The sequence below is a fragment of the Anas acuta genome, chromosome 9 (genome assembly GCF_963932015.1).
Source record: "Anas acuta chromosome 9, bAnaAcu1.1, whole genome shotgun sequence".
Lineage (NCBI taxonomy): Eukaryota > Metazoa > Chordata > Aves > Anseriformes > Anatidae > Anas > Anas acuta.
This window is the reverse complement of record NC_088987.1, coordinates 982210-994975: the sequence shown is the minus strand read 5'-3', so window position 1 is coordinate 994975 and position 12766 is coordinate 982210.

Genomic DNA, 12766 nt, shown 5'->3' with positions numbered 1-12766 from the left:
CTGCCCGCTCTGTCCCGTACTGCTACAGACTGTGAGAGATTTTGCTCTGGGTAACACTCAGCTAAATTGTAAATATAAATCGATCAGACAGCCAAAGGTGGGTTCCTTAATTCTTTCAGTTTTTCTCTCAATCGTTTTTGCTGTTGCTAAAATGATCAGCACAGGCAGAAAGCTCTGCAGCATTAGCTAAAAGCTTTCAGGGACAAAAAACCCCAACAGATTGCACTGCAGTAATACAGAACCTGTTGGTGCCTGCATTCTAATTGCCTTCCTTTCAGCCAAGGCATATGGAAACAAATGTTTCACTGCCAGCTTATTCTCTCCCTATCCCTTGCCCAAAACCACCCCTCCTTTCTCACCACGGATGGTCCCAGTAAGGTCCAGCTGTGGGCACTGTGTAAAACCCACAGACTGAGTCACTTCAGGTGCATCAGTGTGCCTCTGAGGTACTTCAGATGCGATCTCAGCTTACATTAATGGGAAATATACAGCAGGATTTGATGTTTCCATCAAGGACTAACAACTCTGAAGCAAGTCTCAATACTTACTGCTAAACTGGGACGTAGCTTGGAACAGGACAGCAGAAAGGGAGTAGGAAAGAATGAGCACCCACTGAGACATGCCTGGTGCTTGAGGTCTGCTGCCTCCTTGGTTCTTGTCATGCAAGTTATGAACTTCCCATCTGCACCATTATAAAAACAACCCTATGTTTACTAACACTTAAGCTGATGCTACTGGTTAACCAGGTCTGTTAACAGCAACCTTCCCTAATAATGTTTGTTCACTGCCTGCATCGAGGGTGGCTCCTCAGGGCATCTCCTGCAGCGTGAGGGCAGCTACGTAGCAACCCCAGCTGTCATTGTCCGGTGCCTGGGAGCTTCCCAGCAGGAGCTGTGCAGACTTCAGCATCGTGACCGAATTGTGTGTATGTGGGATTTAATTCCGACGTGAGAACCAGTTCCTGCCTTGCTGGAATTATTTGTCCTCTTTTCCTGTTGCTTTTTATTTTCCAACAAGTTTTATATCTACAATACTTTCACTAGTAAAAATTGCACGGACTTCAGTGGAGATAATTAGTTCCACTGGGGTTAGCCTATTGTTAAAGTAGGTAATTTCTATAAAATGTTATCGAACTTTCCAAAAGTTACACCTACTTGTAAGCTTTGTTCAGTGAATGTGCAATGAATCTGAATTTTAAAGGAGAATCGAGAAACAGAAAACTGAGTCCCTTCATCTCCAATTTATTTCTATACAGTGTTTTTCCAGTTTTAGGATTGCATTTACATGTCTGCAATTCTGAAAGTGAATTTCAAATCATTAATCCAAAGAATGCCCTTTCTGTAGGGGAACAGTCAAGGAAAAGGCTCTGAAAAATGTAGATATGAACTCTTTTAACTGATTACAATAGTTCATAAGATGTTGCTATTTCAACAGCCTAGCAGGAAGATAAGGAACTTCAAACATTTCCCAACAAAAGGATTGAAGCATTGCTTGCCATAGCCGAAGACATTTTGTGGTTGCTATTAGAAACTAAAGAAAGCTTGGGAGCCTGCACAACCACATCTTTGCAGCTGAAGGATGCTATTTTCTGTCTGCTCTTTCTTTATTCCTTCTTTGCCTGCATGTTGCAGAGAAAATGCCTGAATTAATGGCAGGGGGATGAGGGAGCTGGGCGGATATTTCCAAAGAGCTAGTTCTTAGCCCTAGTTAAAAAAAAAAAAAAAAAAAAAAAAAAAGGCACCTGAAGAACCACTGTGTTTGTGGTCAACTTCCATAATGATAGATAATAGCTTATGGGTTTGATTCACTGCTGGTGTCATTCCTTACAGCTGGGGCAGAAAAAGCACCCATTTCTGTAGCCCCTTTAGGGCTGTGCCTGTCCACCTCATGCTGATCCTGCACCCCGGGACCCCCAAGAAACCCCAATGCGGTGCTGCAGCTCTACAGACAGGGCAGGCACTGGGAATGCAGGCTGAGACTTTCAAACCTGCATCTCTCTGGTTAGACACCCGAGCCCTATTTGATGGTGTACCTTAACTGGGCTGATTTTCAGGAAAGCATGGTTCACTGTCAGGCAATGACACAAGTGATTAACCCAGAGTTACTCACCTGACTTTCCCTTTGCTGTATTAAAATCCTGGAATTTTATGGCTGTCATAGCAACAGAATCAGAAAATGAGGAAATCTGGAGTGTGAGGCACATAAGCTTATAAATGTTTTTCTCTAATGAGTTGAAACTCCACAGTGTGCCTTTCCTCCTTAAAATGGAGTTTGCCATTTGTCCTCCCCACATTCAGATTCCACGCTTCGCTTAGCTTCTTGGCTGAGGTCCCTTCAGTGGAAACTATGCACCAACACATACGTAACGGGTGGGATCTGGGTTCCACGAAAGGCTGCAGGAGTTTTATTACTGACTTCAGAAAGACCCTGATTTTGGCTGTAACGTGACTAATTGCACCTCCATGACAATGAGTTTGACAGAATTCCTGCATCTGCGAAGTGGGAAGCCATTCCCTCGTTTCACCGTTCCTTCTACATTGTAACTCCCAAACTGTGTGCTGGGAGTTCTCCAAACAACGTGTAAGGAGGTTTTTGTGGTGCTTGGTTTTTTGGAAAAAATCAGTTTATGAAAGATTGCTCCTTTCCTAAACATTCTGAAAAATTGGCACTTCTTTTATTATTTTTCTTTTTCAAGCTATTAGAAGTGTTCCCAATTCAGCTCTGAACCTGCTAGTTAACTCAAATACATTTTAGTTGTCAGGATTTAGTCTGTTAGTGTGTGCTGAAATTTTCCACTATGGTTTCATTAAACTCAAACACAATTTTGTAGTTATCGCCCTCGCGGTCAGATTTCTGCTCTTATTTTCTAGCAATCACTTCAGTGTTCCTCTCATTTGGAAATAACTTCTATCATATTTTCTATTTTCTAAGCCCTTTTTATCTCCTTCACCTTGACTGACTTATTTCCTAACCTACTGTACAAAACTTCAAAGTTCATTTTCATCTCTGCTTCTCTGAAGATCCTTAGGACTGAAGAGACATATCCCAGGCTGACCTTTTGTTGCATTCTTCCATTTTCTCATCTACTACATCACCATTTTAGAACTGATTGGCTTTCTTCTTCAGTGAGCCCTTTTGACATCATTCCCATCATTCGCTTCTCTAAAAGAACCTTATGTTAATTAAGAAAGGAGGCTATTAACAGTGAATGCAATTAGATAAGCAATGCACAAGAATCCACACAGCCCTACCAAAATAATTCTGATAAATTATACAAATGCATACAGCTTTTATGTGTATATACATATGCATACATGAAACAAGTACACAAAACCCCAAAGCACATCTCAGCACTTACATGCAACAACTCCCATTAAAAGCTGAGGATTAAAACCACAGCTGAAGCATCGCTTAGAAGTATTTGTCTTATTACCTGGTCAGCTGCAGCTCTAGCATTGCCCTCTGAGCTGGAAAGGACCCATTTTTTTGTCAAGTTGCAAAGATGTAAATGACATGTCCATGACCAGCTAGGAAACCTCTTGACAGAGCAGAGACTTAAATGTACATCCTTCAGATTTCAGTTCTGCCCCTTTCTGCTGATTCTGCCATTGGAGAGAAAGAAAATGCAAGTTAGGAGTGACTTCTGCAAAATGAAGAGGAAGTCAGTATAAGAAAAGGCACACCAAGCCAAGCTTTGTGCTCTTTGGTAGTATTGTATTATTATACTTTTCATCTTGCATTTTTGATTTCTTTTTTATAGCCTGTCTAATTTGTGTGATTTTTGAAGGGGTCCAGAAGTTGTTCTATTAAGGACTGGTCAGAGAACCATACATTTCAGCCCCGCTTCTGCTACACCCTCTCCATGACTGCTGCGACAGGAAACACAGACCTGGCACCAGCAAACTGCCTTCAGCTTCACCTCTCCTGTACCAAGGAGACCCCCAGCTGTCTGTGCAGACACCTCCTTCCTGGGGGGCTGTGCTCAGTGCAAGCTACTAAAAGCAATCACAGAGAACCTGGGTTGGTTTTCAAACACCACCGAACTAGCACTGCGCCTGCCCTTGTGTCAGACAGCAGACAGGGATTTCTCCTGCAGCAGTGAGGCGTGGGTAAAGGTTTCAACAGGCTGAGACAGTTCCGTGCTCGCACAGCTCCCAGTACTGCAAAGCGTTACAGAGCACCACTACAAAGCACGTTTATTGCCTGACCTGCGAATGGCAGCTCTGGCACTGGGATACTGGAACCGATAGATGCAGTTGTGAGGAAGAAAAAAAAAGGAGAGAGGGTATGTGAAAGGGAATATTGCGGGAAGGAAAAGAAAGACCTTCAGCTGAAACAAGAGCAAGTTAGAAGCAGAGTGAGAAGTGTGAGAATTCATACAATGCTTTCAACGAGACTAAAGAGAGAAAAGAGTTGGGGACAGAGAGGCGTTTTCTGAGCCAAGAACAGATTCCCAAAAGAGAAGTCTGGATTCAAAAGGAGGGGAAAAAAAAGATGTGGACAGACAAAGTAATGTTTTGCCAAAGGCCTCTGTCTGAAGGAGAACAGCTCGTGCGCTCTGCCGAAGCAGTAAACTTGGCTTTCTGAGATTATTAATTTTATCTCTGAAACAAGTTCCCTTAGACAAAATATTTTTATTGCTTTTCACTTGGCCTCAGAATTACTGCTAGATTAATTTTATGCCTGAAATCAAACTGAAGGTGACCAAGACCTTGAAAAAGGCATTCTTCCAGAGAGGCAATGCTGGACCCAAAGTAAGCAGAGTCCTTGCCCAGCACAGCTGCGGTGAATGAGTTGTTTTATGGATGTGAATGAAGAGCTTAAATACTTTTCAAGTCACTTAGAAAAAAAAACTTACTGTGGGAGCTGTGGGGCCTGCCTTACCCCCACAGGTCGGCAGGACAGCGTGCAGCGTAACAGCGAGCTCGTGTACCTTACCTAGTGGGGAATTGCTCCGGCAGGCAGGAGCTGGGGCACGGCCCGAGACTTGTCTAAGGTTTGAGCCAGGCGGCAGTGCTGGTGGTCCTCGAGTGACTGGGAGCTCTGTGAACCGTGGTTCCTGGTACAACGCTGCTCGTAGTTATACCTGGTCTTATCTATGATGCTTTGGCTTTTCATTTCTACAGGCTGAAATGACATTTTCAATGTTGTATCTTTTCACTTTATGCTGAAGTATGCTCCTCTGGGGCGTGGCATTAAAACTGGTAAGAGTGGGCTAAGGTATGCACACATACAGCAAGGAAGTTTCTTCGCAGCTCTCAGAAATTTTTGTCTGGCTCCTTCCTAGAGACCCCTGCGTTGTTAAACACATATTTCTGGATCCATGTGTGGTGTCAAACGCTCATGTTTCATTTACATATTTATTCAAATTTTCTTAGGAGATGAAAGACAAATAAAGAGGCTGAAAATGTTGAAAAATGCAGTCTGAAAGCAAGAGAAGAAAAAAATAACATTTCTGTCATTACTTGGAAAACCTAAAAAGAGGATTGCAAGCGGCAATTTGTCTGTGATTCTGCAAAGTGCTTCCTGTTCTTGTTTCTGCATGTTCCTTCTCCTTTGAGAACCTGGACAAGGAGGAAAAGGGATGCTGGCACCCCGTGTGTCCCTGCAGCACCGAGCTGGGCGCATGGGGCTGGTGCTCGGGAGCAGCCCGCTGCCGTGCCGGCTCGCTGGGGCATGGAGCTTGCTGAGGCACGGGCTGACATTCCAGGGCAGTGCTTCGAGGCAGGCTGTGTTCTTGTGTTGTCAGTGATAAAAGACAGAAGCTAGAATGAAATACAGAGAACACATTTTTCTCTCTAAGAGAAAACCAAAGAAGTGCTACAAGCCAGTTTACCTAGCTTGGTGTCTGCTTGCTCTGTATGATAATTAATGATTTATTTCAAACAGCAAAATAACCAAAATAAATTAACTTAATCATCTCACTTTGGGTTATATAGGCTTATTGAAAAGAGCAATTATTTTCAAGACCTAGCTAAGGGACATTAAATACCAGATACAAAGGCTTGCACGTGGTGAACTCTCACGTGCCGAGTGGCAGAGAATGTTCCTTTTTGTCAGGCAGAACACTTCTCCTGCCAGATGCTCTCTATGGATTGCAGTGTGTATCAGTTTGTGAGTGCCTTTACGGACTCCTGTGACTTGGCAGCAATCATACAGTCAATCTCACAGGAAAGGAATTTGGCCTTACATTGCAGCCGGAGCCATGGCACAATCCACACCTCTCCAGCTGTATAACGAACAATTCTTTATGATCCGCTCAGCTCAGCCTGTCCAAACTCCTTTGTAAATACTCATAAACGACTTTACTGATTTAGAATTAATTTTTGAGCTCCACCAATACATGCCAGCTTTAAACAGATTTAAGTGCATGCAGTGGGAATACAACAAAAACGACAGTTCGCCATGTACAATGGGGATGCCGCAGAGGGGAGTTCTGCAGTAGCTTCAGCGCTGAATTTTGGCCATCTAGAGAGGCAGCAAAGTGCAAACCAGCTAGGATCCATTATAAAGAGTATGACAAATTCAGTTTTCCAGTGGAATAAAAATAACTCCTCAGAAGAATTAACAGTTGTTATAATAACTGCAAACACTAAATAAATGGATGAACATTTTCTGCAGAACAGAGATGTGCACATGCCGTAACGGACAGACACGGGATCCTCTCGTGCCCCGGTTCTCTTTTCTTTGCTGTTGATGTTTAACTTCATTCCAGTTAATGATCACATTCACTGTAGTGCCCCAGCACGAGGACACGGAGCCTGAAGCAGCCTCGTATGGCACTGCTATACGTCCCCAGCGCATTGGAAGAATGGAGACACTCGGTCCCCCTGCAGACACGGAGTAGCATTTCCCCAAACCGTCAGGGAGAGGTGCGGGTGCTTGGCCATACCCAGCGCTGTGCCACGGGCGCTGCAGCCCCATGTCATGCTCTGCAAACTCAGCTGTGTCCGCTGTCTGTCCCACAGGCACGGCTAGAGCCAGTGGCCCCAGGCAGGCTACGATTCATCCTGATTCAAAGTCTCAAATGCCTTTACCAGATATCCTGGGAATCCCAAGAGGAATATTTAAAGCAGAAGCAGGCAACATGAAAAGGGACAGCCGGCTACAGATGTTCTTATCCTTGTGAGTGAAAACCTAGGAATACTTGAAATACTCCAGATAGTTATGACTGGCCAGCGAACGCCACAGCAAATACCTATCTTTGTTTTAAGTAAACCATTAACAGAAGAGTCCAGTCACAATGATAAAAACCACACCAGTGTTCTTGGACTAAACTACTTACCCAAACTAGCCAACAAAAACTAAAGCTACAAAAACTGAAATGGTTCAAATATAGGAGAAAACACAGAAACGGCAAGCTTCTATGACACAAACATTTTGAAAGCTGATCTCCAAAACATGGGAGATTTATTAGAAGTACGTCATACTACAACAGAAGAGGTCTGCTCCAAAATTTCAGTCTAAAAATAGCCTTTCTCACAGAGTCCTACTTTGGATGAAAGTTGTATTTAAATTACAATATAATTAAATGCCTTGCTTTGCCCTTTTGCTGGTACTCACTGCAGAAACGGGAAAGAGGGATGCGTTATTTTGAGATGAACATTTAAACACCGCTTGTATGCTACACACTTCCATGAATTAAATATTTGGGCACTTTAGGCACATTATTAAGACAGTTATATATGTTTATAGGCATCAATACACATATTTTTTTTTCCCTAGTCTAGATCCAGACTTCCCTCTGCCCACAGCCACCAAATGCGCCCACAGTGCCGGCTTTCCCAGGCACCCAAACTGGCAGAGAGCAGGCTCAGAGGCAGGTACGCAGCCAGGAACAGGGCACAGGACGGGTGTCACCGTGTCACCGCACCCTTCCCGACACCGTCCTGCATGCCTCCCGAGCTGAAAGCACCGACCCCGACCACCATGTCCCATTTGCTGAGGATGGGACCGCTGCAGAGGCTGTAAGCGTGCCATACAGAGCGGCCCCAAGAGGCCCCTGGCAGCGCTCTGCAAGCCTGTGGGAAGTCCTGGTGAATGTGGGGCTGAGCGGGGAGCGCTGGCTTTTTGCCCGTTCGGCTCCTGGTTTCTTTACTGAGACTGTACAAAGAGGTACAAAACAATGCCAAGCACGCTGCTCTGCAAGCTGATGTTAAAGCTAGTTCCTTTCTTTTTCATTACTTATGCACCTATCTGTATTCATATATTCATGTACACATTTCTGTAAAAAAAATGGCTGGCTTAGAAACCACTCTGTGATTATTTCTTCTCTCTTTGTTCTCAACCCATCATTGCTAGTACCTGCAAGAAGAGTACTCGGCATGCCTCGCATACTTCCAGTCCTCTGGATAGAGCAGCTGAGGTCAAGGATATGTAGCAGACCGCCAGCATATATGTACAGCGTGTTTGTTTGGGGAAATACATATTCACAGCTGACTTGTCACTGACAAAGAGTCCGAAGCCTCTTTATCAGGAAGGGTACTACTTTCCATTGTCCCTGTCCCTCCCAAAGGAAACAGAGGTTTCTCTCATTTAAGCACAAGAAGGACAGGCAAATAATGAATCAAAAAACGGGTCGCTCCTTCCAGGAGCATGGAAATCCTGCTCCTAGTAACCAGAGGTAACGCCAGGATGGTAGGGCTGCCTGCTTCTGACACACAGAGAGCTTTGCCCAGGACTGGAGAACAAGATAGCAAATGGAAGGCAGCCACTGCACATACATAAAAGCTCTTGTCAGGGCAAAAGAAAAGCTCAGCATGGTTTTAGTTCTGTATTTGAAAAATACAGTATGAAAAGGTCTTCACAAAGAGCTAAACAGAGGCAGCGGAGCTAGCAGTCCTAATAGACCCACATTAACAAGCAAGCAAGCAGGCAACTTCTGAATCCATTATAAGAGAGATTTCAATACTTTTTTTTTTTTTTAATTATTATTTTCTTTTAATTGATCTCCTTTCTCCTCTGGGCTGTACACCATCATTTCACTTACACATGCTTCACATTTTGTCCATTCTCATGCTCTTTGGAGAAAGAGAAGTGAAAAGACTGTATTTGGAAAAAACAGCATGGAACAATAGATTTAAGTGCACATTTGCCATGAAGAGTGCTCACTTAATAAAGACCAAAAAGACCAATGTTAGTAAAGGAGTCCTTTTAAATAACAAAAATAACATGTAAAGTAGGGCCGGCTGCAGTGACTGTGAGACTTGGGAAATATTTCACGCATATCAAGGCTATAAAGGTGAGACGAGAAGCACAAGTGTCCCGTCTCCAACACCAAATTCCTTCACACTGCAGTTGCTCAGCAGGCAGTGTGCTCTTATGGGGAAAAGGATGTAGCTGGACTAAAACATGACCGGAGTGAGAATGGCTTAGACATGGAAAAAAGAGCGCAGAACGGGCAGTTCCAAATCCTGCATTCACAGACCAAAAACATACTCAATGAAAATGAATACATGACTTAATCATTTTAATAAATAAGGCCTCTGTTTGGATTTCCATGGTTTGAGAGGAAGTTTGTCTGGCTTTAGTTGCCTTCTACCACTCCTAGCTGTGGCAGGGGCACTAGGAACACTCTCCAGACTGTCCCCTACTCCCAGAGCTCCTCTCGGCCCCCTCTGTTTCCAAGTTGTGGACCTCATGCTGGCACGGGGACACCAAGGGTTGTCCCCAGCTAACAAGAGATGCTGTTCGTGCATCTCCTTCACCTCGTGGAAGAAGTATGCTTAGCCACATACAACCGCAGCACCGTTTTTATGTACAAAGAAACTGGATTATAGTCAGCTGGCTGCTCACGGATCGGTTGTGCTGTATCTACGGCAACAGGCATCAGACTAACGCATGTGTGACATAAAAATCAGAGCCCCGTTAATCCTTTGTTTCTTCTGCATTCAAATTCCCAGGCTAGATTAAGAACTGAAGAAGTTTGTGATTTACATTCCTGGACTGATAAGCTCATTTCCTGCTAACATTTACAAGCCTCCATCTGAAAATGTAGTGTGACTAAAACTTGGAAGGTAGAAAAGTGTGGAAGTGCCTGACCTTAGCTACTGCTTCACCTAGGCACAGGAGGACACGTTTGTGTCACACACACACTCACATGTCTGTGTGCAAGTCGTGTATTTGCACTTTTTGCTTGAATAAATCCATCTGTGGGAAGGGGGCTTTAACTCATTTCTGCAACATCCAAAGTTCTGAGAGAAGAACCTGGAATATTTCACATCATTTTTTCAATGCAGAGATGATTAGCATCGTGTAAAACTGTACCATGTGCATCTCAGCAGGAGTTGCCTCTGCTAATCCTTGCCTCTTCAGCTGAAGGCTGGAAAGAAACATCCTCGACTACTACAGAGGCACAGGAACACAGCAAGTGTCAGCCTGAAAATGACATCTGTAGCTGGTTTAGAAATCTAAGATTCTCCCCATGTATTTTTAACAATTCAACTCAAATCCAACATTCTTTAGGTTTTGAAATTATGTAGGAAAATGTTTTTTCAGGTTTCTATCTGGGACTACCAGCACAGCAGTAGGAAACCACCAGAAAATGTGTAGCTATATGGAATTTGCAAAGTGGCTTGGGAGAACTAAGAGGTTCACAAAGTGTAGCTGAACCACAGACAAGCATCCGAACTGCAATTTCTTTTGCAGTGTAAAATATCTCTTCCCTAATATTTCTTTCACATAGAGGTTGAAAGACTTAAATTTTGTACGTGTTTCCAACAGCACTGCTGATGTTGGCTTTACCAAACATGATGGGGGCTGAGAGCACACCAGCCTGCGGAGAGGTGGAGGTGCTGCACGCCGCAGAGGGGAGGGCTGAATGATGCACAGGGGCACAAAAGCAGTGAGAGGGGGACTGAACAACATGCATCCACAGCTCCATGGGGGAAAGAAACCTCACTGGTGGTGCTTCACACTGACCATGCAGCAGTGGGTACCCTGACTGCCGTGAATGCTGCTCATGCTGCCACTGTTGCCACAAATACACAGGCTGCTTACTTTACTATGTCTTTGTTCACCTTATTTTAGCCCAGAAAGGAGTGTAGCAGCTGTAGAAAAATGAGAAGCAAATGAAGAAAAAGCTAGCTTTCCCAGCCCTGGAGGAGATGTAATCCTTGGATTACAAACGGAAGAGCTTTTCTCCCCGAGCCTCCCTTGACACTTAAAGCTCATTCCTAGCAGCATTTTTCACCTACTTCCACAAACTGCCTCAGTTCATTTCACAGAGGTTTTCCACAACTGACTCACCCCACTTGGAGACAGATGATAAAGTTAAAATATAAAGGGACAGGAGAACTTGAGAGAAACCTACCGCTTTTCTTTGCCGGTTTGGTGGAGAAGCGCAATCCCCACCTGCTGTACTCTGCTCCCAGGTGCTGTTGGATGCGAACCTAACAGCAAAGGAGCCTCACCGAGGCACATCACCCTCAGGTGACACCTTCCCACAGACAGGTTTATTCGCACGGGCAGGCGTGTGTGTGACACTTCCATGCTGGTGCAGCAGAATGCCATACCTGACTGTTTTTCACAGTAAATAAAGAAAAAATATCAAGAGAGCACCCAGGCAAACCTGCACCTGATAACATCTGACAACACAGGCAAAGCACCAGAATCTGGTGCTTTGCTTTATGCAAAATGACCTGCACCACTGGACAACAGGAAGACAACTTGTGTCCTTTATGTTACGCAAAGCATGCAATAGGAAACACAGTCACCATTATCCCAATTTTGTTCTCATCAGGTGAGAGGCAAGATTTGTATCCTTGCTGGGAATCAAGTTAAGCCGGCAATATGAGTTTTTGAGAAAATCCTCTCCTAGAAATCACTAATGCACAGTATTATGAAATTTGCCACACACCAACTTGCACAGTACACGTTTCCATCCCTTTTGCACCGTATGGTGAGGTTATTAATTTGTCAATGCAAATAATTCACAGATCACTCAATCACACACATATTTCCTTACCTGCCCCTTTCCCTTGCACATAAAAGAAGAAGCAGATGCTTAAAGAAAATAGAAAAGGATTAAGTTTTATTCTCATTTACTTCCACGCAAGTTCTCTGCCTGTGTTCTTTTCAAATCTGTATACAGCTCAGCAATAACCAAAAACCACATCCCTAATCAGACTAAATTACTGCTGACCCCAATCCTATTTAAATTCTGCCTGCATAAAATAGAGCTACTGCTAAGACATCTAGCTGATAATCTCTGTTGGACACTAACTAATAGTTATTTTCATTTACAGACGAGAATAATATACATTGTAGTTTGCCAATCCTATTACTCCAGAATTAATGCTGGATATTTGAGGGAGACAAAAGAAAACAATGCTTTAGACAGTGATTTATACGCAGTTGCAAGCAATCATTAAACCAGCAATTACATCACTGGCAAAAATCAGTTTGTAAGAGAGAAACTTGTTTAAACAGAGTCAACGAGCAACCTGTATTATCTGCAAACATATCAACTGACCCTGAGATCCAGATGCTGCTCTTTCTCGTATTGCCTTTGACTCCTGAGAAGCTGCTACTGTACACCATCCTTATCTGCTAGAGCCTTCTGTCTTGCATTCCTCCCTGATATTCTGTCTTAATTCCTACCACTGAGAACACATGCAGGAACAGCCTTTTTTTTCTGATCTTCACTTTGCATACCACAGTATAATCAACCATTCACTGCTTGCTCTGGTGCCCCATTGCTGACTCTTCTTGAAGAACGCACCCAGGGAGGCCCTGATACAAAATCAGCTGCTCCATCAGATTTATC